Consider the following 24,051-nt stretch of genomic DNA (forward strand, 5'->3'; position numbering starts at 1 on the left):
ATGGCACCGTTGCAAAGCTGACTTTCTGCAGAAGAGGCACAGGTCAAGTTTTTTGCCCTGGCTCTTTGGCTGTGGGAGCAGAGGCCAACCATTCGTGCTCTACTCCCTGGGATGCTGGGCAGCCGAGTACGGGTGCCAAAGAGGTTCCATTGTAATGGACTTTGAGTTGGGAAATGGAGGAGCGACAGCAATGCGGATGGCACCGTTGCAAAGCTGACTTTCTGCAGAAGAGGCACAGCTCAAGTTTTTTGCCCTGGCTCTTCAGCTGTGGGAGCAGAGGCCAACCATTCTTGCTGTACTCCCTGGAATGCTGGACAGCCGAGCACGGGTGCCAAAGAGGTTCCATTGTAATGGACTTTGAGTTGGGAAATGGAGGAGCGACTGCAATGCGGATGGCACCGTTGCCAAGCTGACTTTCTGCAGAAGAGGCACAGCTCACGTTTTTTGCCCTGGCTCTTCGGCTGTGGGAGCAGAGGCCAAGCATTCGTGCTCTACTCCCTGGGATGATGGGCAGCCGAGCACGGGTGCCAAAGAGGTTCCATTGTAATGGACTTTGAGTTGGGAAATGGAGGAGCGACTGCAATGCGGATGGCACCGTTGCAAAGCTGACGTTCTGCAGAAGAGGCACAGCTCACGTTTTTTGCCCTGGCTCTTCGGCTGTGGTAGCAGAGGCCAACCATTCGTGCTCTACACCCTGGGATGATGGGCAGCCGAGCACGGGTGCCAAAGAGGTTCCATTGTAATGGACTTTGAGTTGGGAAATGGAGGAGCGACAGCAATGCGGATGGCACCGTTGCAAAGCTGACTTTCTGCAGAAGAGGCAGAGCTCAAGTTTTTTGCCCTGGCTCTTCGGCTGTGGGAGCAGAGGCCAACCGTTTGTGCTCTACTCCCTGGGATGGTGGGCAGCCGAGCACGGGTGAAAAAAAAAGAGGTTCCATTAGTAATGGACTTTGAGTTGGGAAATGGAGGAGCGACAGCAATGTGGATGGCACCGTTGCAAAGCTGACGTTCTGCAGAAGAGGCACAGCTCACGTTTTTTGCACTGGCTCTTCGGCTGTGGGAGCAGAGGCCAACCGTTCGTGCTCTACTCCCTGGGATGCTGGGCAGCCGTGCCCGGATGCCAAAGAGGTTCCATTGTAATGGACTTTGAGTTGGGAAATGGAGGAGCGACAGCAATGCGTATGGCACCGTTGCAAAGCTGACTTTCTGCAGAAGAGGCACAGCTCAAGTTTTTTGCCCTGGCTCTTCGGCTGTGGGAGCAGAGGCCAGCCATTCGTGCTCTACTCCCTGGGATGCTGGGCAGCAGAGCCCGGGTGAAAAAAAAAGAGGTTCCATTGTAATGGACTTTGAGTTGGGAAATGGAGGAGCAACAGCAATGCGGATGGCACCGTTGCAAAGCTGACTTTCTGCAAAAGAGGCACAGCTCAAGTTTTTTGCCCTGGCTCTTCGGCTGTGGGAGCAGAGGCCAAACGTTCGTGCTCTAAACCCTGGAATGCTGGACAGCCGAGCACGGGTGCCAAAGAGGTTCCATTGTAATGGACTTTGAGTTGGGAAATGGAGGAGCGACAGCAATGCGGATGGCACCGTTGCAAAGCTGACTTTCTGCAGAAGAGGCACAGCTCACGTTTTTTGCCCTGGCTCTTCGGCTGTGGGAGCAGAGGCCAACCATTCGTGCTCTACACCCTGGGATGATGGGCAGCCGAGCCCGGGTGCCAAAGAGGTTCCATTGTAATGGACTTTGAGTTGGGAAATGGAGGAGCGACAGCAATGCGGATGGCACCGTTGCAAAGCTGACGTTCTGCAGAAGAGGCAGAGCTCAAGTTTTTTGCCCTGGCTCTTCGGCTGTGGGAGCAGAGGCCAACCGTTCGTGCTCTACTCCCTGGGATGATGGGCAGCCGAGCACGGGTGAAAAAAAAAGAGGTTCCATTAGTAATGGACTTTGAGTTGGGAAACGGAGGAGCGACAGCAATGCTGATGGCACCGTTGCAAAGCTGACGTTCTGCAGAAGAGGCACAACTCACGTTTTTTGCCCTGGCTCTTCGGCTGTGGGAGCAGAGGCCAACCGTTCGTGCTCTACTCCCTGGGATGCTGGGCAGCCGAGCACGGGTGAAAAAAAAAGAGGTTCCATTGTAATGGACTTTGAGTTGGGTAATCGAGGAGCGATAGCAATGTGGATGGCATCGTTGCAAAGCTGACGTTCTGCAGAAGAGGCACAGCTCACGTTTTTTGCCCTGGCTCTTCGGCTGTGGGAGCAGAGGCCAACCGTTCGTGCTCTACTCCCTGGCATGCTGGGCAGCCGAGCACGGGTGCCAAAGAGGTTCCATTGTAATGGACTTTGAGTTGGGAAATGGAGGAGCGACAGCAATGTGGATGGCACCGTTGCAAAGCTGACTTTCTGCAGAAGAGGCACAGCTCAAGTTTTTTGCCCTGGCTCTTCGGGTGTGGGAGCAGAGGCCAACCGTTCGTGCTCTACTCCCTGGGATGCTGGGCAGCCGAGCACGGGTGAAAAAACAAGAGGTTCCATTAGTAATGGACTTTGAGTTGGGAAATGGAGGAGCGACAGCAATGTGGACGGCACCGTTGCAAAGCTGACTTTCTGCAGAAGAGGCACAGGTCAAGTTTTTTGCCCTGGCTCTTTGGCTGTGGGAGCAGAGGCCAACCGTTCATGCTCTACTCCCTGGGATGCTGGGCAGCTGAGCACGGGTGCCAAAGAGGTTCCATTGTAATGGACTTTGAGTTGGGAAATGGAGAAGCGACAGCAATGTGGACGGCACCGTTGCAAAGCTGACTTTCTGCAGAAGAGGCACAGCTCACGTTTTTTGCCCTGGCTCTTAGGCTGTGGGAGCAGAGGCCAACCGTTCGTGCTCTACTCCCTGGGATGCTGGGCAGCCGAGCACGGGTGCCAAAGAGGTTCCATTGTAATGGACTTTGAGTTGGGAAATGGAGGAGCGACAGCAATGTGGATGGCACCGTTGCAAAGCTGACTTTCTGCAGAAGAGGCACAGCACACGTTTTTTGCCCTGGCTCTTCGGCTGTGTCAGCAGTGGTCAACCGCTCGTGCTCTATTCCTTGGGATTCTGGGCAGCCAAGCACGGGTGCCAAAGTGGTTCCATTGTAATGGACTTTGAGTTGGGAAATGGAGGAGCGACAGCAATGCGGATGGCACCGTTGCAAAGCTGACTTTCTGCAGAAGAGGCACATCTCACGTTTTTTGCACTGGCTCTTCGGCTGTGGGAGCAGAGGCCAACCGTTCGTGCTCTACTCCCTGGGATGCTGGGCAGCCGAGCACAGGTGCCAAAGAGTTTCCATTGTAATGGACGTTGAGTTGGGAAATGGAGGAGCGACAGCAATGTGGATGGCACCGTTGCAAAGCTGACTTTCTGCAGAAGAGGCACAGGTCAAGTTTTTTGCCCTGGCTCTTTGGCTGTGGGAGCAGAGGCCAACCGTTCGTGCTCTACTCCCTGGGATGCTTGGCAGCCGAGCACGGGTGCCAAAGAGGTTCCATTGTAATGGACTTTGAGTTGGGAAATGGAGAAGCGACAGCAATGTGGACGGCACCGTTGCAAAGCTGACGTTCTGCAGAAGAGGCACAGCTCACGTTTTTTGCCCTGGCTCTTCGGCTGTGGGAGCAGAGGCCAACCGTTCGTGCTCTACTCCCTTGGATGCTGGGCAGCCGAGCACGGGTGCCAAAGAGGTTCCATTGTAATGGACTTTGAGTTGGGAAATGGAGGAGCGACAGCAATGTGGAGGGCACCGTTGCAAAGCTGACTTTCTGCAGAAGAGGCACAGGTCCAGTTTTTTGCACTGGCTCTTCGGCTGTGGGAGCAGAGGCCAGCCATTCGTGCTCTACTCCCTGGGATGCTGGGCAGCAGAGCCCGGGTGAAAAAAAAAGAGGTTCCATTGTAATGGACTTTGAGTTGGGAAATGGAGGAGCGACTGCAATGCGGATGGCACCGTTGCAAAGCTGACTTTCTGCAGAAGAGGCACAGCTCACGTTTTTTGCCCTGGCTCTTCGGCTGTGGGAGCAGAGGCCAACCATTCGTGCTCTACACCCTGGGATGATGGGCAGCCGAGCACGGGTGCCAAAGAGGTTCCATTGTAATGGACTTTGAGTTGGGAAATGGAGGAGCGACAGCAATGCGGATGGCACCGTTGCAAAGCTGACTTTCTGCAGAAGAGGCAGAGCTCAAGTTTTTGCCCTGGCTCTTCGGCTGTGGGAGCAGAGGCCAACCGTTCGTGCTCTACTCCCTGGGATGCTGGGCAGCCGAGCACGGGTGAAAAAAAAAAAGGTTCCATTAGTAATGGACTTTCAGTAGGGAAATGGAGGAGCGACAGCAATGTGGATGGCACCGTTGCAAAGCTGACGTTCTGCAGAAGAGGCACAGCTCACGTTTTTTACCCTGGCTCTTCGGCTGTGGGAGCAGAGGCCAACCGTTCGTGCTCTACTCCCTGGCATGCTGGGCAGCCGTGCCCGGATGCCAAAGAGGTTCCATTGTAATGGACTTTGAGTTGGGAAATGGAGGAGCGACAGCAATGCGCATGGCACCGTTGCAAAGCTGACTTTCTGCAGAAGAGGCACAGCTCAAGTTTTTTGCCCTGGCTCTTCGGCTGTGGGAGCAGAGGCCAAACGTTCGTGCTCTAAACCCTGGAATGCTGGACAGCCGAGCTCGGGTGCCAAAGAGGTTCCATTGTAATGGACTTTGAGTTGGGAAATGGAGGAGCGAAAGCAATGCGGATGGCACCGTTGCAAAGCTGGCTTTCTGCAGAAGAGGCACAGCTCACGTTTTTTACCCTGGCTCTTCGGCTGTGGGAGCAGAGGCTAGCCGTTCGTGCTCTACTCCCTGGGATGCTGGGCAGCCGAGCAGGGGTGCCAAAGAGGTTCCATTGTAATGGACTTTGAGTTGGGAAATGGAGGAGCGACAGCAATGTGGATGGCACCGTTGCAAAGCTGACTTTCTGCAGAAGAGGCACAGGTCAAGTTTTTTGCCCTGGCTCTTTGGCTGTGGGAGCAGAGGCCAACCGTTCGTGCTCTACTCCCTGGGATGCTTGACAGCCGAGCACGGGTGCCAAAGAGGTTCCATTGTAATGGACTTTGAGTTGGGAAATGGAGAAGCGACAGCAATGCGGATGGCACCGTTGCAAAGCTGACTTTCTGCAGAAGAGGCACATCTCACGTTTTTTGCCCTGGCTCTTCGGCTGTGGGAGCAGAGGCCAACCGTTCGTGCTCTTCTGCCTGGGATGCTGGGCAGCCGAGCACGGGTGCCAAAGAGGTTCCATTGTAATGGACTTTGAGTTGGGAAATGGAGGAGCGACAGCAATGCGGATGGCACCGTTGCAAAGCTGACTTTCTGCAGAAGAGGCACAGCACACGTTTTTTGCCCTGGCTCTTCGGCTGTGGGAGCAGAGGCCAACCGTTCGTGCTCTACTCCCTGGGATGCTGGGCAGCCGAGCACGGGTGAAAAAAAAAGAGGTTCCATTGTAATGGACTTTGAGTTGGGAAATGGAGGAGCGACAGCACTGTGGATGGCACCGTTGCAAAGCTGACTTTCTGCAGAAGAGGCACAGCTCACGTTTTTTGCCCTGGCTCTTCGGCTGTGGGAGCAGAGGCCAACTGTTCGTACTCTACTCCTTGGGATGGTGGGTAGCCGAGCACGGGTGAAAAAGAAAGAGGTTCCATTGTAATGGACTTTGAGTTGGGAAATGGAGGAGCGACAGCAATGTGGATGGCATCGTTGCAAAGCTGACGTTCTGCAGAAGAGGCAGAGCTCAAGTTTTTTGCCCTGGCTCTTTGGCTGTGTCAGCAGAGGACAACCGTTTGTGCTCTACTCCCTGGGATGCTGGGCAGCCTAGCACGGGTGAAAAAAAAAGAGGTTCCATTGTAATGGACTTTGAGTTGGGAAATGGAGGAGCGACAGCAATGCGGATGGCACCGTTGCAAAGCTGACTTTCTGGAGAAGAGGCACAGCTCAAGTTTTTTGCCCTGGCTCTTCGGCTGTGGGAGCAGAGGCCAACCGTTCGTGCTCTACTCCCTGGGATGCTGGGCAGCCGAGCATGGATGAAAAAAATAGAGGTTCCATTGTAATGGACTTTGAGTTGGGAAATGGAGGAGCGACAGCAATGCGGATGGCACTGTTGCAAAGCTGACTTTCTGCAAAAGAGGCACAGCTCACGTTTTTTGCCCTGGCTCTTCGGCTGTGGGAGCAGAGGCCAACCATTCTTGCTGTAGTCCCTGGAATGCTGGACAGCCGAGCACGGGTGCCAAAGAGGTTCCATTGTAATGGACTTTGAGTTGGGAAATGGAGGAGCGAAAGCAATGCGGATGGCACCGTTGCAAAGCTGGCTTTCTGCAGAAGAGGCACAGCTCACGTTTTTTACCCTGGCTCTTCGGCTGTGGGAGCAGAGGCTAGCCGTTCGTGCTCTACTCCCTGGGATGCTGGGCAGCCGAGCACGGGTGCCAAAGAGGTTCCATTGTAATGGACTTTGAGTTGGGAAATGGAGGAGCGACAGCAATGCAGATGGCACCGTTGCAAAGCTGACTTTCTGCAGAAGAGGCACAGCACACGTTTTTTGCCCTGGCTCTTCGGCTGTGTCAGCAGTGGTCAACCGCTCGTGCTCTATTCCTTGGGATTCTGGGCAGCCAAGAACGGGTGCCAAAGTGGTTCCATTATAATGGACTTTGAGTTGGGAAATGGAGGAGCGACAGCAATGCTGAAGGCACCGTTGCAAAGCTGACTTTCTGCAGAAGAGGCACAGTTCAAGTTTTTTGCACTGGCTCTTCGGCTGTGGGAGCAGAGGCCAACCGTTCGTGCTCTACTCCCTGGGATGCTGGGCAGCCGAGCAAAAGTGCCAAAGAGTTTCCATTGTAATGGACTTTGAGTTGGGAAATCGAGGAGCGACAGCACTGTGGATGGCACCGTTGCAAAGCTGACTTTCTGCAGAAGAGGCACAGGTCAAGTTTTTTGCCCTGGCTCTTTGGCTGTGGGAGCAGAGGCCAACCGTTCGTGCTCTACTCCCTGGGATGCTTGACAGCCGAGCACGGGTGCCAAAGAGGTTCCATTGTAATGGACTTTGAGTTGGGAAATGGAGAAGCGACAGCAATGTGGACGGCACCGTTGCAAAGCTGACGTTCTGCAGAAGAGGCACAGCTCACGTTTTTTGCCCTGGCTCTTCGGGTGTGGGAGCAGAGGCCAACCGTTCGTGCTCTACTCCCTGGCATGCTGGGCAGCCGAGCACGGGTGCCAAAGAGGTGCCATTGTAATGGACTTTGAGTTGGGAAATGGAGGAGCGACAGCAATGCGGATGGCACCGTTGCCAAGCTGACTTTCTGCAGAAGAGGCACAGCTCACGTTTTTTGCCCTGGCTCTTCGGCTGTGGGAGCAGAGGCCAACCGTTCGTGCTCTACTCCCTGGGATGCTGGGCAGCTGAGCACGGGAGCCAAAGTTGTTCCATTGTAATGGACTTTGAGTTGGGAAAAGGAGGAGCGACAGCAATGCGGATGGCACCGTTGCCAAGCTGACTTTCTGTAGAAGAGGCACAGCTCAAGTTTTTTGCCCTGGCTTTTCAGCTGTGGGAGCAGAGGGCAACCGTTCGTGCTCTACTCCCTGGGATGCTGGGCAGCCGAGCACGGGTGAAAAAAAAAAGAGGTTCCATTGTAATGGACTTTGAGTTGGGAAATGGAGGAGCTACAGCAATGTGGACGGCACCGTTGCAAAGCTGACTTTCTGCAGAAGAGGCACAGCTCATGTTTTTTGCCCTGGCTCTTCGGCTGTGGGAGCAGAGGCCAACCGTTCGTGCTCTACTCCCTGGCATGCTGGGCAGCCGAGCACGGGTGCCAAAGAGGTTCCATTGTAATGGACTTTGAGTTGGGAAATGGAGGAGCGACAGCACTGTGGATGGCACCGTTGCAAAGCTGACTTTCTGCAGAAGAGGCAGAGCTCAAGTTTTTTGCCCTGGCTCTTCGGCTGTGGGAGCATAGGCCAACCGTTCGTACTCTACTACTTGGGTGGCTGGGCAGCCGAGCACGGGTGAAAAAAAAGAGGTTCCACTGTAATGGACTTTGAGTAGGGAAATGGAGGAGCGACAGCAATGCGGATGGCACCGTTGCAAAGGTGACTTTCTGCAGAAGAGGCACATCTCACGTTTTTTGCCCTGGCTCTTCGGCTGTGGGAGCAGAGGCCAACCGTTCGTGCTCTACTCCCTGGGATGCTGGGCAGCCGAGCACGGGTGCCAAAGATGTTCCATTGTAATGGACTTTGAGTTGGGAAATGGAGGAGCGACAGCAATGCGGATGGCACCGTTGCAAAGCTGACTTTCTGCAGAAGAGGCACAGCTCAAGTTTTTTGCCCTGGCTCTTCGGCTGTGGCAGCAGAGGCCAACCGTTCGTGCTCTACTCCCTGGGATGCTGGGCAGCCGAGCACGGGTGAAAAAAAAAGAGGTTCCATTGTAATGGACTTTGAGTTGGGAAATGGAGGAGCGACAGCACTGTGGATGGCACCGTTGCAAAGCTGACTTTCTGCAGAAGAGGCACAGCTCAAGTTTTTTGCCCTGGCTCTTCGGCTGTGGGAGCAGAGGCCAACCGTTCGTACTCTACTCCTTGGGATGGTGGGTAGCCGAGCACGGGTGAAAAAGAAAGAGGTTCCATTGTAATGGTCTTTGAGTTGGGAAATGGAGGAGCGACAGCAATGTGGACGGCATCGTTGCAAAGCTGACGTTCTGCAGAAGAGGCAGAGCTCAAGTTTTTTGCCCTGGCTCTTTGGCTGTGGGAGCAGAGGCCAACCGTTTGTGCTCTACTCCCTGGGATGCTGGGCAGCCTAGCACGGGTGAAAAAAAAAGAGGTTCCATTGTAATGGACTTTGAGTTGGGAAATGGAGGAGCGACAGCAATGCGGATGGCACCGTTGCAAAGCTGACTTTCTGGAGAAGAGGCACAGCTCAAGTTTTTTGCCCTGGCTCTTCGGCTGTGGGAGCAGAGGCCAACCGTTCGTGCTCTACTCCCTGGGATGCTGGGCAGCCGAGCATGGATGAAAAAAAAAGAGGTTTCATTGTAATGGACTTTGAGTTGGGAAATGGAGGAGTGACAGCAATGCGGATGGCACCATTGCAAAGCTGACTTTCTGCAGAAGAGGCACAGCTCACGTTTTTTGCCCTGGCTCTTCGGCTGTGGGAGCAGAGGCTAACCGTTCGTGCTCTACTCCCTGGGAGGCTGGGCAGCCGAGCACGGGTGCCAAAGAGGTTCCATTGTAATGGACTTTGAGTTGGGAAATGGAGGAGCGACAGCAATGCAGATGGCACCGTTGCAAAGCTGACTTTCTGCAGAAGAGGCACAGCTCACGTTTTTTGCCCTGGCTCTTCGGCTGTGTCAGCAGTGGTCAACCGCTCGTGCTCTATTCCTTGGGATTCTGGGCAGCCAAGAACGGGTGCCAAAGTGGTTCCATTATAATGGACTTTGAGTTGGGAAATGGAGGAGCGACAGCAATGCGGATGGCACCGTTGCAAAGCTGACTTTCTGCAGAAGAGGCACATCTCACGTTTTTTGCACTGGCTCTTCGGCTGTGGGAGCAGAGGCCAACCGTTCGTGCTCTACTCCCTGGGATGCTGGGCAGCCGAGCAAAAGTGCCAAAGAGTTTCCATTGTAATGGACTTTGAGTTGGGAAATCGAGGAGCGACAGCACTGTGGATGGCACCGTTGCAAAGCTGACTTTCTGCAGAAGAGACACAGCTCACGTTTTTTGCCCTGGCTCTTCGGCTGTGGGAGCAGAGGCTAACCGTTCGTGCTCTACTCCCTGGGAGGCTGGGCAGCCGAGCACGGGTGCCAAAGAGGTTCCATTGTAATGGACTTTGAGTTGGGAAATGGAGGAGTGACAGCAATGCGGATGGCACCATTGCAAAGCTGACTTTCTGCAGAAGAGGCACAGCTCACGTTTTTTGCCCTGGCTCTTCGGCTGTGGGAGCAGAGGCTAACCGTTCGTGCTCTACTCCCTGGGAGGCTGGGCAGCCGAGCAAAAGTGCCAAAGAGGTTCCATTGTAATGGACTTTGAGTTGGGAAATGGAGGAGCGACAGCACTGTGGATGGCACCGTTGCAAAGCTGACTTTCTGCAGAAGAGGCAGAGCTCAAGTTTTTTGCCCTGGCTCTTCGGCTGTGGGTGCAGAGGCCAACCGTTCGTGCTCTACTCCCTGGGATGCTGGGCAGCCGAGCACGGGTGAAAAAAAAAGAGGTTTCATTGTAATGGACTTTGAGTTGGGAAATGGAGGAGTGACAGCAATGCGGATGGCACCATTGCAAAGCTGACTTTCTGCAGAAGAGGCACAGCTCACGTTTTTTGCACTGGCTCTTCGGCTGTGGGAGCAGAGGCCAACCGTTCGTGCTCTACTCCCTGGGATGCTGGGCAGCCGAGCAAAAGTGCCAAAGAGTTTCCATTGTAATGGACTTTGAGTTGGGAAATCGAGGAGCGACAGCACTGTGGATGGCACCGTTGCAAAGCTGACTTTCTGCAGAAGAGACACAGCTCACGTTTTTTGCCCTGGCTCTTCGGCTGTGGGAGCAGAGGCTAACCGTTCGTGCTCTACTCCCTGGGAGGCTGGGCAGCCGAGCACGGGTGCCAAAGAGGTTCCATTGTAATGGACTTTGAGTTGGGAAATGGAGGAGTGACAGCAATGCGGATGGCACCATTGCAAAGCTGACTTTCTGCAGAAGAGGCACAGCTCACGTTTTTTGCCCTGGCTCTTCGGCTGTGGGAGCAGAGGCTAACCGTTCGTGCTCTACCCCCTGGGAGGCTGGGCAGCCGAGCAAAAGTGCCAAAGAGGTTCCATTGTAATGGACTTTGAGTTGGGAAATGGAGGAGCGACAGCACTGTGGATGGCACCGTTGCAAAGCTGACTTTCTGCAGAAGAGGCAGAGCTCAAGTTTTTTGCCCTGGCTCTTCGGCTGTGGGAGCAGAGGCCAACCGTTCGTGCTCTACTCCCTGGGATGCTGGGCAGCCGAGCACGGGTGAAAAAAAAAGAGGTTCCATTGTAATGGACTTTGAGTTGGGTAATCGAGGAGCGATAGCAATGTGGATGGCATCGTTGCAAAGCTGACGTTCTGCAGAAGAGGCACAGCTCACGTTTTTTGCCCTGGCTCTTCGGCTGTGGGAGCAGAGGCCAACCGTTCGTGCTCTACTCCCTGGCATGCTGGGCAGCCGAGCACGGGTGCCAAAGAGGTTCCATTGTAATGGACTTTGAGTTGGGAAATGGAGGAGCGACAGCAATGTGGATGGCACCGTTGCAAAGCTGACTTTCTGAAGAAGAGGCACAGCTCAAGTTTTTTGCCCTGGCTCTTCGGGTGTGGGAGCAGAGGCCAACCGTTCGTGCTCTACTCCCTGGGATGCTGGGCAGCCGAGCACGGGTGAAAAAACAAGAGGTTCCATTAGTAATGGACTTTGAGTTGGGAAATGGAGGAGCGACAGCAATGTGGACGGCACCGTTGCAAAGCTGACTTTCTGCAGAAGAGGCACAGGTCAAGTTTTTTGCCCTGGCTCTTTGGCTGTGGGAGCAGAGGCCAACTGTTCATGCTCTACTCCCTGGGATGCTGGGCAGCTGAGCACGGGTGCCAAAGAGGTTCCATTGTAATGGACTTTGAGTTGGGAAATGGAGAAGCGACAGCAATGTGGACGGCACCGTTGCAAAGCTGACTTTCTGCAGAAGAGGCACAGCTCACGTTTTTTGCCCTGGCTCTTCAGCTGTGGGAGCAGAGGCCAACCGTTCGTGCTCTACTCCCTGGGTTGCTGGGCAGCCGAGCACAGGAGCCAAAGAGGTGCCATTGTAATGGACTTTGAGTTGGGAAATGGAGGAGCGACAGCAATGCGGATGGCACTGTTGCAAAGCTGACTTTCTGCAGAAGAGGCACAGCTCACGTTTTTTGCCCTGGCTCTTCGGCTGTGGGAGCAGAGGCCAACCGTTCGTGCTCTACTCCCTGGGATGCTGGGCAGCCGAGCACGGGTGCCAAAGAGGTTCCATTGTAATGGACTTTGAGTTGGGAAATGGAGGAGCGACAGCAATGTGGATGGCACCGTTGCAAAGCTGACTTTCTGCAGAAGAGGCACAGCTCAAGTTTTCTGCCCTGGCTCTTCGGCTGTGGGAGCAGAGGCCAACCGTTCGTGCTCTACTCCCTGGGATGATGGGCAGCCGAGCACGGGTGCCAAAGAGGTTCCATTGTAATGGACTTTGAGTTGGGAAATGGAGGAGCGACAGCAATGCGGATGGCACCGTTGCCAAGCTGACATTTTGCAGAAGAGGCACAGCTCAAGTTTTTTGCCCTGGCTCTTCGGCTGTGGGAGCAGAGGCTAACCGTTCGTGCTCTACTCCCTGGGATGCTGGGCAGCCGAGCACGGGTGAAAAAAAAAGAGGTTCCATTGTAATGGACTTTGAGTTGGGAAATGGAGGAGCGACAGCAATGTGGATGGCACCGTTGCAAAGCAGACGTTCTGCAGAAGAGGCAGAGCTCAAGTTTTTTGCCCTGGCTCTTCGGCTGTGTCAGCAGTGGTCAACCGTTCGTGCTCTATTCCTTGAGATGCTGGGAAGCCAAGCATGGGTGCCAAAGTGGTTCCATTGTAATGGACTTTGAGTTGGGAAATGGAGGAGTGACAGCAATGCGGATGGCACCGTTGCAAAGCTGACTTTCTGCAGAAGAAGCACAGCTCAAGTTTTTTGCCCTGGCTCTTCGGCTGTGGGAGCAGAGGCCAACCGTTCGTGCTGTACTCCCTGGGATGCTGGGCAGCCGAGCCCTTGTGCCAAAGATGTTCCATTGTAATGGACTTTGAGTTGGGAAATGGAGGAGCGACAGCAATGCGGATGGCACCGTTGCAAAGCTGACTTTCTGCAGAAGAGGCACAGCTCAAGTTTTTTGCCCTGGCTCTTCGGCTGTGGGAGCAGAGGCCAACCGTTCGTGCTCTACTCCCTGGGATGCTGGGCAGCCGAACACGGGTGCCAAAGAGGTTCCATTGTAATGGACTTTGAGTTGGGAAATGGAGGAGCGACAGCAATGCGGATGGCACCGTTGCAAAGCTGACATTCTGCAGAAGAGGCACAGCTCAAGTTTTTTGCCCTGGCTCTTCGGCTGTGGGAGCAGAGGCCAACCGTTGGTGCTCTACTCCCTGGGATGCTGGGCAGCCGAGCACGGGTGAAAAAAAAAGAGGTTCCATTAGTAATGGACTTTGAGTTGGGAAATGGAGGAGCGACAGCAATGTGCATGGCACCGTTGCAAAGCTGACATTCTGCAGAAGAGGCACAGCTCACGTTTTTTGCCCTGGCTCTTCGTCTGTGGGAGCAGAGGCCAACCGTTCGTGCTCTACTCCCTGGGATGCTGGGCAGCCGTGCCCGGATGCCAAAGAGGTTCCATTGTAATGGACTTTGAGTTGGGAAATGGAGGAGCGACAGCAATGCGGATGGCACCGTTGCAAAGCTGACTTTCTGCAGAAGAGGCACATCTCACGTTTTTTGCCCTGGCTCTTCGGCTGTGGGAGCAGAGGCCAACCGTTCGTGCTCTACTCCCTGGGATGCTGGGCAGCCGAGCACGGGTGCCAAAGAGGTTCCATTGTAATGGACTTTGAGTTGGGAAATGGAGGAGCGACAGCAATGTGGATGGCACCGTTGCAAAGCTGACTTTCTGCAGAAGAGGCACAGCTCAAGTTTTTTGCCCTGGCTCTTCGGCTGTGGGAGCAGAGGCCAACCGTTCATGCTCTACTCCCTGGGATGCTGGGCAGCCGAGCACGGGTGCCAAAGAGGTTCCATTGTAATGGACTTTGAGTTGGGAATTGGAGAAGCGACAGCAATGTGGACGGCACCGTTGCAAAGCTGACTTTCTGCAGAAGAGGCACAGCTCAAGTTTTTTGCCCTGGCTCTTCGGCTGTGGGAGCAGAGGCCAACCGTTCATGCTCTACTCCCTGGGATGCTGGGCAGCCGAGCACGGGTGCCAAAGAGGTTCCATTGTAATGGACTTTGAGTTGGGAAATGGAGGAGCGACAGCAATGTGGATGGCACCGTTGCAAAGTGAACTTTCTGCAGGAGAGGCACAGCTCAAGTTTTTTGCCCTGGCTCTTCGGCTGTGGGAGCAGAGGCCAACCGTTCGTGCTCTACTCCTTGGGAGACTGGGCAGCCGAGCACGGGTGAAAAAAAAGAGGTTCCATTGTAATGGACTTTGATTTGGGAAATGGAGGAGCGACAGCACTGTGGAAGGCACCGTTGCAAAGCTGACTTTCTGCAGAAGAGGCACAGCTCAAGTTTTTTGCCCTGGCTCTTCGGCTGTGGGAGCAGAGGCCAACCGTTCGTGCTCTACTCCCTGGGATGCTGGGCAGCCGAGCACGGGTGAAAAAAAAAGAGGTTCCATTGTAATGGACTTTGAGTTGGGTAATCGAGGAGCGACAGCAATGTGGAAGGCATCGTTGCAAAGCTGACGTTCTGCAGAAGAGGCACAGCTCACGTTTTTTGCCCTGGCTCTTCGGCTGTGTCAGCAGTGGTCAACCGTTCGTGCTCTATTCCTTGAGATGCTGGGCAGCCAAGCACGGGTGACAAAGTGGTTCCATTGTAATGGACTTTGAGTTGGGAAATGGAGGAGCGACAGCAAAGCGGATGGCACCGTTGCCAAGCTGACTTTCTGCAGAAGAGGCACAGCTCAAGTTTTTTGCCCTGGCTCTTTGGCTGTGGCAGCAGAGGCCAACCGTTCGTGCTCTACTCCTTGGGAGGCTGGGCAGCCGAGCACGGGTGAAAAAAAAGAGGTTCCATTGTAATGGACTTTGAGTTGGGAAATGGAGGAGCGACAGCACTGTGGAAGGCACCGTTGCAAAGCTGACTTTCTGCAGAAGAGGCACAGGTCAAGTTTTTTGCCCTGGCTCTTCGGCTGTGGGAGCAGAGGCCAACCGTTCGTGCTCTACTCCCTGGGATGCTGGGCAGCCGAGCACGGGTGAAAAAAAAAGAGGTTCCATTAGTAATGGACTTTGAGTTGGGAAATGGAGGAGCGACAGCAATGTGCATGGCACCGTTGCAAAGCTGACATTCTGCAGAAGAGGCACACCTCACGTTTTTTGCCCTGGCTCTTCGTCTGTGGGAGCAGAGGCCAACCGTTCGTGCTCTACTCCCTGGGATGCTGGGCAGCCGTGCCCGGATGCCAAAGAGGTTCCATTGTAATGGACTTTGAGTTGGGAAATGGAGGAGCGACAGCAATGCGGATGGCACCGTTGCAAAGCTGACTTTCTGCAGAAGAGGCACATCTCACGTTTTTTGCCCTGGCTCTTCGGCTGTGGGAGCAGAGGCCAACCGTTCGTGCTCTACTCCCTGGGATGCTGGGCAGCCGAGCACGGGTGCCAAAGAGGTTCCATTGTAATGGACTTTGAGTTGGGAAATGGAGGAGCGACAGCAATGTGGATGGCACCGTTGCAAAGCTGACTTTCTGCAGAAGAGGCACAGCTCAAGTTTTTTGCCCTGGCTCTTCGGCTGTGGGAGCAGAGGCCAACCGTTCGTGCTCTACTCCCTGGGATGCTGGGCAGCCGAGCACGGGTGCCAAAGAGGTTCCATTGTAATGGACTTTGAGTTGGGAATTGGAGAAGCGACAGCAATGTGGACGGCACCGTTGCAAAGCTGACGTTCTGCAGAAGAGGCACAGCTCACGTTTTTTGCCCTGGCTCTTAGGCTGTGGGAGCAGAGGCCAACCGTTCGTGCTCTACTCCCTGGGTTGCTGGGCAGCCGAGCACGGGTGCCAAAGAAGTGCCATTGTAATGGACTTTGAGTTGGGAAAAGGAGGAGCGACAGCAATGCGGATGGCACCGTTGCAAAGCTGACTTTCTGCAGAAGAGGCACAGCTCAAGTTTTTTGCCCTGGCTCTTCGGCTGTGGGAGCAGAGGCCAACCGTTCGTGCTCTACTCCCTGGGATGCTGAGCAGCCGAGCACGGGTGAAAAAAAAAGAGGTTCCATTGTAATGGACTTTTTGTTGGGAAATGGAGGAGCGACAGCAATGTGGACGGCACCGTTGCAAAGCTGACGTTCTGCAGAAGAGGCAAAGCTCACGTTTTTGGCCCTGGCTCTTCGGCTGTGGGAGCAGAGGCCAACCGTTCGTGCTCTACTCCCTGGGATGCTGGGCAGCTGAGCACGGGTGCCAAAGAGGTTCCATTGTAATGGACTTTGAGTTGGGAAATGGAGGAGCGACAGCAATGTGGATGGCACCGTTGCAAAGTGAACTTTCTGCAGGAGAGGCACAGCTCAAGTTTTTTGCCCTGGCTCTTCGGCTGTGGGAGCAGAGGCCAACCGTTCGTGCTCTACTCCTTGGGAGACTGGGCAGCCGAGCACGGGTGAAAAAAAAGAGGTTCCATTGTAATGGACTTTGATTTGGGAAATGGAGGAGCGACAGCACTGTGGAAGGCACCGTTGCAAAGCTGACTTTCTGCAGAAGAGGCACAGCTCAAGTTTTTTGCCCTGGCTCTTCGGCTCTGGGAGCAGAGGCCAACCGTTCGTGCTCTACTCCCTGGGATGCTGGGCAGCCGAGCACGGGTGAAAAAAAAAGAGGTTCCATTGTAATGGACTTTGAGTTGGGTAATCGAGGAGCGACAGCAATGTGGAAGGCATCGTTGCAAAGCTGACGTTCTGCAGAAGAGGCACAGCTCACGTTTTTTGCCCTGGCACTTCGGCTGTGGGAGCAGAGGCCAACCGTTTGTGTTCTACTCCCTGGGATTGTGGGCAGCCGAGCACGGGTGAAAAAAAAAGAGGTTCCATTGTAATGGACTTTGAGTTGGGAAATGGAGGAGCGACAGCAATGTGGATGGCACCGTTGCAAAGCTGACGTTCTGCAGAAGAGGCACAGCTCAAGTTTTTTGCCCTGGCTCTTCGGCTGTGTCAGCAGTGGTCAACCGTTCGTGCTCTATTCCTTGAGATGCTGGGCAGCCAAGCACGGGTGACAAAGTGGTTCCATTGTAATGGACTTTTTGTTGGGAAATGGAGGAGCGACAGCAAAGCGGATGGCACCGTTGCCAAGCTGACTTTCTGCAGAAGAGGCACAGCTCAAGTTTTTTGCCCTGGCTCTTTGGCTGTGGCAGCAGAGGCCAACCGTTCGTGCTCTACTCCTTGGGAGGCTGGGCAGCCGAGCACGGGTGAAAAAAAAGAGGTTCCATTGTAATGGACTTTGAGTTGGGAAATGGAGGAGCGACAGCACTGTGGAAGGCACCGTTGCAAAGCTGACTTTCTGCAGAAGAGGCACAGGTCAAGTTTTTTGCCCTGGCTCTTCGGCTGTGGGAGCAGAGGCCAACCGTTCGTGCTCTACTCCCTGGGATGCTGGGCAGCCGAGCACGGGTGAAAAAAAAAGAGGTTCCATTAGTAATGGACTTTGAGTTGGGAAATGGAGGAGCGACAGCAATGTGGATGGCACCGTTGCAAAGCTGACATTCTGCAGAAGAGGCACAGCTCACGTTTTTTGCCCTGGCTCTTCGGCTGTGGGAGCAGAGGCCAACCGTTCGTGCTCTACTCCCTGGGATGCTGGGCAGCCGTGCCCGGGTGCCAAAGAGGTTCCATTGTAATGGACTTTGAGTTGGGAAATGGAGGAGCGACAGCAATGCGGATGGCACCGTTGCAAAGCTGACTTTCTGCAGAAGAGGCACATCTCACGTTTTTTGCCCTGGCTCTTCGGCTGTGGGAGCAGAGGCCAACCGTTCGTGCTCTACTCCCTGGGATGCTGGGCAGCCGAGCACGGGTGCCAAAGAGGTTCCATTGTAATGGACTTTGAGTTGGGAAATGGAGAAGCGACAGCAATGCAGATGGCACCGTTGCAAAGCTGACTTTCTGCAGAAGAGGCACAGCTCAAGTTTTTTGCCCTGGCTCTTCGGCTATGGGAGCAGAGGCCAACCGTTCGTGCTCTACTCCCTGGGATGCTGGGCAGCCGAGCACGGGTGAAAAAAAAAGAGGTTCCATTGTAATGGACTTTGAGTTGGGAAATGGAGGAGCGACAGCAATGTGGATGGCACCGTTGCAAAGCTGACTTTCTGCAGAAGAGGCACAGCTCACGTTTTTTGCCCTGGCTCTTCGGCTGTGGGAGCAGGAGCCATCCGTTCGTGCTCTACTCCCTGGGATGCTGTGCAGCCGAGCACGGGTGCCAAAGAGGTTCCATTGTAATGGACTTTGAGTTGGGAAATGGAGGAGCGACAGCAATGCGGATGGCACCGTTGCAAAGCTGACTTTCTGCAGAAGAGGCACAGCTCAAGTTTTTTGCCCTGGCTCTTCGGCTGTGGGAGCAGAGGCCAACTGTTTGTGCTCTACTCCCTGGGATGCTGGGCAGCCGAGCACGGGTGCCAAAGACGTTCCATTGTAATGGACATTGTTTTGGCAAGTCGAGGAGCGACAGCAATGCGGATGGCACCGTTGCAAAGCTGACTTTCTGCAGAAGAGGCACAGCTCAAGTTTTTTGCCCTGGCTCTTCGGCTGTGGGAGCAGAGGCCAACCCTTTGTGCTCTACTCCATGGGATGCTGGGCAGCCGAGCACGGGTGCCAAAGATGTTCCATTGTAATGGACTTTGAGTTGGGAAATCTTGGTGCGACAGCAAACCGGATGGCACCGTTGCAAAGCTGACTTTCTGCAGAAGAGGCAGAGCTCAAGTTTTTTGCCCTGGCTCTTCGGCTGTGGGAGCAGAGGCCAACCGTTCATGCTCTACTCCCTGGGATGCTGGGCAGCCGAGCACGGGTGAAAAAATAAGAGGTTCCATTGTAATGGACTTTGAGTTGGGAAATGGAGGAGCGACAGCAATGCGGATGGCACCGTTGCAAAGCTGACGTTCTGCAGAAGAGGCACAGCTCAAGTTTTTTGCCCTGGCTCTTCGGCTGTGGGAGCAGAGGCCAACCGTTCGTGCTCTACTCCCTGGGATGCTGGGCAGCCGAGCACGGGTGAAAAAAATAGAGGTTCCATTGTAATGGACTTTGAGTTGGGAAATGGAGGAGCGACAGCAATGCGGATGGCACTGTTGCAAAGCTGATTTTCTGCAGAAGAGGCACAGCTGAAGTTTTTTGCCCTGGCTCTTCGGCTGTGGGAGCAGAGGCCAACCGTTCATGCTCTACTCCCTGGAATGCTGGGCAGCCGAGCACAGGTGCCAAAGAGGTTCCATTGTAATGGACTTTGAGTTGGGAAATGGAGAAGCGACAGCAATGCGGATGGCACCGTTGCAAAGCTGACTTTCTGCAGAAGAGGCAGAGCTCAAGTTTTTTGCCCTGGCTCTTCGGCTATGGGAGCAGAGGCCAACCGTTCGTGCTCTACTCCCTGGGATGCTGGGCAGCCGAGCACGGGTGAAAAAAAAAGAGGTTCCATTGTAATGGACTTTGAGTTGGGAAATGGAGGAGCGACAGCAATGTGGATGGCACCGTTGCAAAGCTGACTTTCTGCAGAAGAGGCACAGCTCACGTTTTATGCCCTGGCTCTTCGGCTGTGGGAGCAGGAGCCATCCGTTCGTGCTCTACTCCCTGGGATGCTGGGCAGCCGAGCACGGGTGCCAAAGTGGTTCCATTGTAATGGACTTTGAGTTGGGAAATGGAGGAGCGACAGCAATGCGGATGGCACCGTTGCAAAGCTGACTTTCTGCAGAAGAGGCACAGCTCAAGTTTTTTGCCCTGGCTCTTCGGCTGTGGGAGCAGAGGCCAACCGTTCTTGCTCTAGTCCCTGGGATGCTGGGCAGCCGAGCACGGGTGCCAAAGTGGTTCCATTTTAATGGACTTTGAGTTGGGAAATCGAGGAGCGACAGCAATGCAGATGGCACCGTTGCAAAGCTGACTTTCTGCAGAAGAGGCACAGCTCAAGTTTTTTGCCCTGGCTCTTCGGCTGTGGGAGCAGAGGCCAACCGTTCGTGCTCTACTCCCTGGGATGCTGGGCAGCCGAGCACGGGTGCCAAAGAGGTTCCATTGTAATGGACTTTGAGTTGGGAAATGGAGGAGCGACAGCAATGCGGATGGCACCGTTGCAAAGCTGACTTTCTGCAGAAGAGGCACAGCTCAAGTTTTTTGCCCTGGCTCTTCGGCTGTGGGAGCAGAGGCCAACCGTTCGTGCTCTACTCCCTGGGATGCTGGGCAGCCGAGCACGGGTGCCAAAGTGGTTCCATTGTAATGGACTTTGAGTTGGGAAATGGAGGAGCGACAGCAATGCGGATGCACCGTTGCAAAGCTGACTTTCTGCAGAAGAGGCACAGCTCAAGTTTTTTGCCCTGGCTCTTCGGCTGTGGGAGCAGAGGCCAACCGTTCGTGCTCTACACCCTGGGATGCTGGGCAGCCGAGCACGGGTGCCAAAGAAGTTCCATTGTAATGGACTTTGAGTTGGGAAATGGAGCAGACACAGCAGTGCCGATGGCACCGTTGCCAAGCTGACTTTCTGCAGAAGAGGCACAGCTCAAGTTTTTTGCCCTGGCTCTTCGACTGTGGGAGCAGAGGCCAAGCATTCGTGCTTTACTCCCTGGGATGCTGGGCAGCCGAGCACGGGTGCCAAAGAGGTTCCATTGTAATGGACTTTGAGTTGGGAAATGGAGGAGCGACAGCAATGCGGATGGCACCGTTGCAAAGCTGACTTTCTGCAGAAGAGGCACAGCTCAAGTTTTTTGCCCTGGCTCTTCGGCTGTGGGAGCAGAGGCCAACCGTTCGTGCTCTACTCCCTGGGATGCTGGGCAGCCGAGCACGGGTGCCAAAGAGGTTCCATTGTAATGGACTTTGAGTTGGGAAATGGAGGAGCGACAGCAATGCGGATGGCACAGTGCCAAGCTGACTTTCTGCAGAAGAGGCACAGCTCAAGTTTTTTGCCCTGGCTCTTCGGCTGTGGGAGCAGAGGCCAACCGTTCGTGCTCTACTCCCTGGGATGCTGGGCAGCCGAGCACGGGTGCCAAAGTGGTTCCATTGTAATGGACTTTGAGTTGGGAAACCGAGGAGCGACAGTAATGCGGATGGCACCGTTTCAAAGCTGACTTTCTGCAGAAGAGGCACAGCTCAAGTTTTTTCCCTGGCTCTTCGGCTGTGGGAGCAGAGGCCAACCGTTCGTGCTGTACTCCCTGGGATGCTGGGCAGCCGAGCACGGGTGCCAAAGAGGTTCCATTGTAATGGGCTTTGAGTTGGGAAATGGAGGAGCAACAGCAATGCGGATGGCACCGTTGCAAAGCTGACTTTCTGCAGAAGAGGCACAGCTCAAGTTTTTTGCCCTGGCTCTTCGGCTGTGGGAGCAGAGGCCAACCGTTCGTGCTCTACTCCCTGGGATGCTGGGCAGCAGAGCACGGGTGCCAAAGAGGTTCCATTGTAATGGACTTTGAGTTGGGAAATGGAGGAGCGACAGCAATGCGGATGGCACAGTGCCAAGCTGACTTTCTGCAGAAGAGGCAGAGCTCAAGCTTTTTGCCCTGGCTCTTCGGCTGTGGGAGCAGAGGCCAACCGTTCGTGCTCTACTCCCTGGGATGCTGGGCAGCCGAGCACGGGTGCCAAAGAGGTTCCATTGTAATGGACTTTGAGTTGGGAAATGGAGGAGCGACAGCAATGCGGATGGCACCGTTGCAAAGCTGACTTTCTGCAGAAGAGGCACAGCTCAAGTTTTTTGCCCTGGCTTTTCGGCTGTGGGAGCAGAGGCCAACCGTTCGTGCTCTACTCCCTGGGATGCTGGGCAGCCGAGCACGGCTGAAAAAAAAAGAGGTTCCATTGTAATGGACTTTGAGTTGGGTAATCGAGGAGCGACAGCAATGTGGAAGGCATCGTTGCAAAGCTGACGTTCTGCAGAAGAGGCACAGCTCACGTTTTTTGCCCTGGCTCTTCGGCTGTGGGAGCAGAGGCCAACCGTTTGTGCTCTACTCCCTGGGATGCTGGGCAGCCGAGCACGGGTGAAAAAAAAAGAGGTTCCATTGTAATGGACTTTGAGTTGGGAAATGGAGGAGCGACAGCAATGTGGATGGCACCGTTGCAAAGCTGACGTTCTGCAGAAGAGGCACAGCTCAAGTTTTTTGCCCTGGCTCTTCGGCTGTGTCAGCAGTGGTCAACCGTTCGTGCTCTATTCCTTGAGATGCTGGGCAGCCAAGCACGGGTGCCAAAGTGGTTCCATTGTAATGGACTTTGAGTTGGGAAACGGAGGAGTGACAGCAATGCGGATGGCATCGTTGCAAAGCTGACTTTCTGCAGAAGAAGCACAGCTCAAGTTTTTTGCCCTGGCTCTTCGGCTGTGGGAGCAGAGGGCAACCATTCTTGCTGTACTCCCTGGAATGCTGGACAGCCGAGCACGGGTGCCAAAGAGGTTCCATTGTAATGGACTTTGAGTTGGGAAATGGAGGAGTGACAGCAATGCGGATGGCACCGTTGCAAAGCTGACTTTCTGCAGAAGAGGCACAGCTCACGTTTTTTGCCCTGGCTCTTCGGCTGTGGGAGCAGAGGCTAACCATTCGTGCTCTACTCCCTGGGGTGCTGGGCAGCCGAGCACGGGAGCCAAAGAGGTTCCAATGTAATGGACTTTGAGTTGGGAAACGGAGGAGCGACAGCAATGCAGATGGCACCGTTGCCAAGCTGACTTTCTGCAGAAGAGGCACAGCTCAAGTTTTTTGCCCTGGCTCTTTGGCTGTGGGAGCAGAGGCCAACCGTTCGTGCTCTACTCCCTGGCATGCTGGGCAGCCGAGCACGGGTGCCAAATAGGTTCCATTGTAATGGACTTTTTGTTGGGAAATGGAGGAGCGACAGCAATGTGGATGGCACCGTTGCCAAGCTGACTTTCTGCAGAAGAGGCACAGCTCAAGTTTTTTGCCCTGGCTCTTCGGCTGTGGGAGCAGAGGCCAACCGTTCGTGCTCTACTCCTTGGGAGGCTGGGCAGCCGAGCACGGGTGAAAAAAAAGAGGTTCCATTGTAATGGACTTTGAGTTGGGAAATGGAGGAGCGACAGCACTGTGGAAGGCACCGTTGCAAAGCTGACTTTCTGCAGAAGAGGCAGAGCTCAAGTTTTTTGCCCTGGCTCTTCGGCTGTGGGAGCAGAGGCCAACCGTTCGTGCTCTACTCCCTGGGATGCTGGGCAGCCGAGCACGGGTGAAAAAAAAAGAGGTTCCATTGTAATGGACTTTGAGTTGGGAAATCGAGGAGCGACAGCAATGTGGATGGCATCGTTGCAAAGCTGACTTTCTGCAGAAGAGGCACAGCTCACGTTTTTTGCCCTGGCACTTCGGCTGTGGGAGCAGAGGCCAACCGTTTGTGCTCTACTCCCTGGGATGATGGGCAGCCGAGCACGGGTGAAAAAAAAAGAGGTTCCTTTGTAATGGACTTTGAGCTGGGAAATGGAGGAGCGACAGCAATGTGGATGGCACCGTTGCAAAGCTGACGTTCTGCAGAAGAGGCACAGCTCAAGTTTTTTGCCCTGGCTCTTCGGCTGTGTCAGCAGTGGTCAACCGTTCGTGCTCTATTCCTTGAGATGCTGGGCAGCCGAGCACGGGTGCCAAAGAGGTTCCATTGTAATGGACTTTGAGTTGGGAAATGGAGGAGCGACAGCAATGTGGATGGCACCGTTGCAAAGCTGACTTTCTGCAGAAGAGGCACAGCTCAAGTTTTTTGCCCTGGCTCTTTGGCTGTGGGAGCAGAGGCCAACCGTTCATGCTCTACTCCCTGGGATGCTGGGCAGCCGAGCACGGGTGCCAAAGAGGTTCCATTGTAATGGACTTTGAGTTGGGAAATGGAGAAGCGACAGCAATGTGGACGGCACCGTTGCAAAGCTGACATTCTGCAGAAGAGGCACATCTCACGTTTTTTGCCCTGGCTCTTAGGCTGTGGGAGCAGAGGCCAACCGTTCGTGCTCTACTCCCTGGGTTGCTGGGCAGCCGAGCACGGGTGCCAAAGAAGTGCCATTGTAATGGACTTTGAGTTGGGAAATGGAGGAGCGACAGCACTGTGGATGGCACCGTTGCAAAGCTGACTTTCTGCAGAAGAGGCACAGCTCAAGTTTTTTGCCCTGGCTCTTCGGCTGTGGGAGCAGAGGCCAACCGTTTGTGCTGTACTCCCTGGGATGATGGGCAGCCGAGCACGGGTGAAAAAGAAAGAGGTTCCATTGTAATGGACTTTGAGTTG

This window comes from Psittacula echo (genome assembly GCF_963264785.1).
Source record: "Psittacula echo genome assembly, chromosome: 23".
NCBI lineage: Eukaryota > Metazoa > Chordata > Aves > Psittaciformes > Psittacidae > Psittacula > Psittacula echo.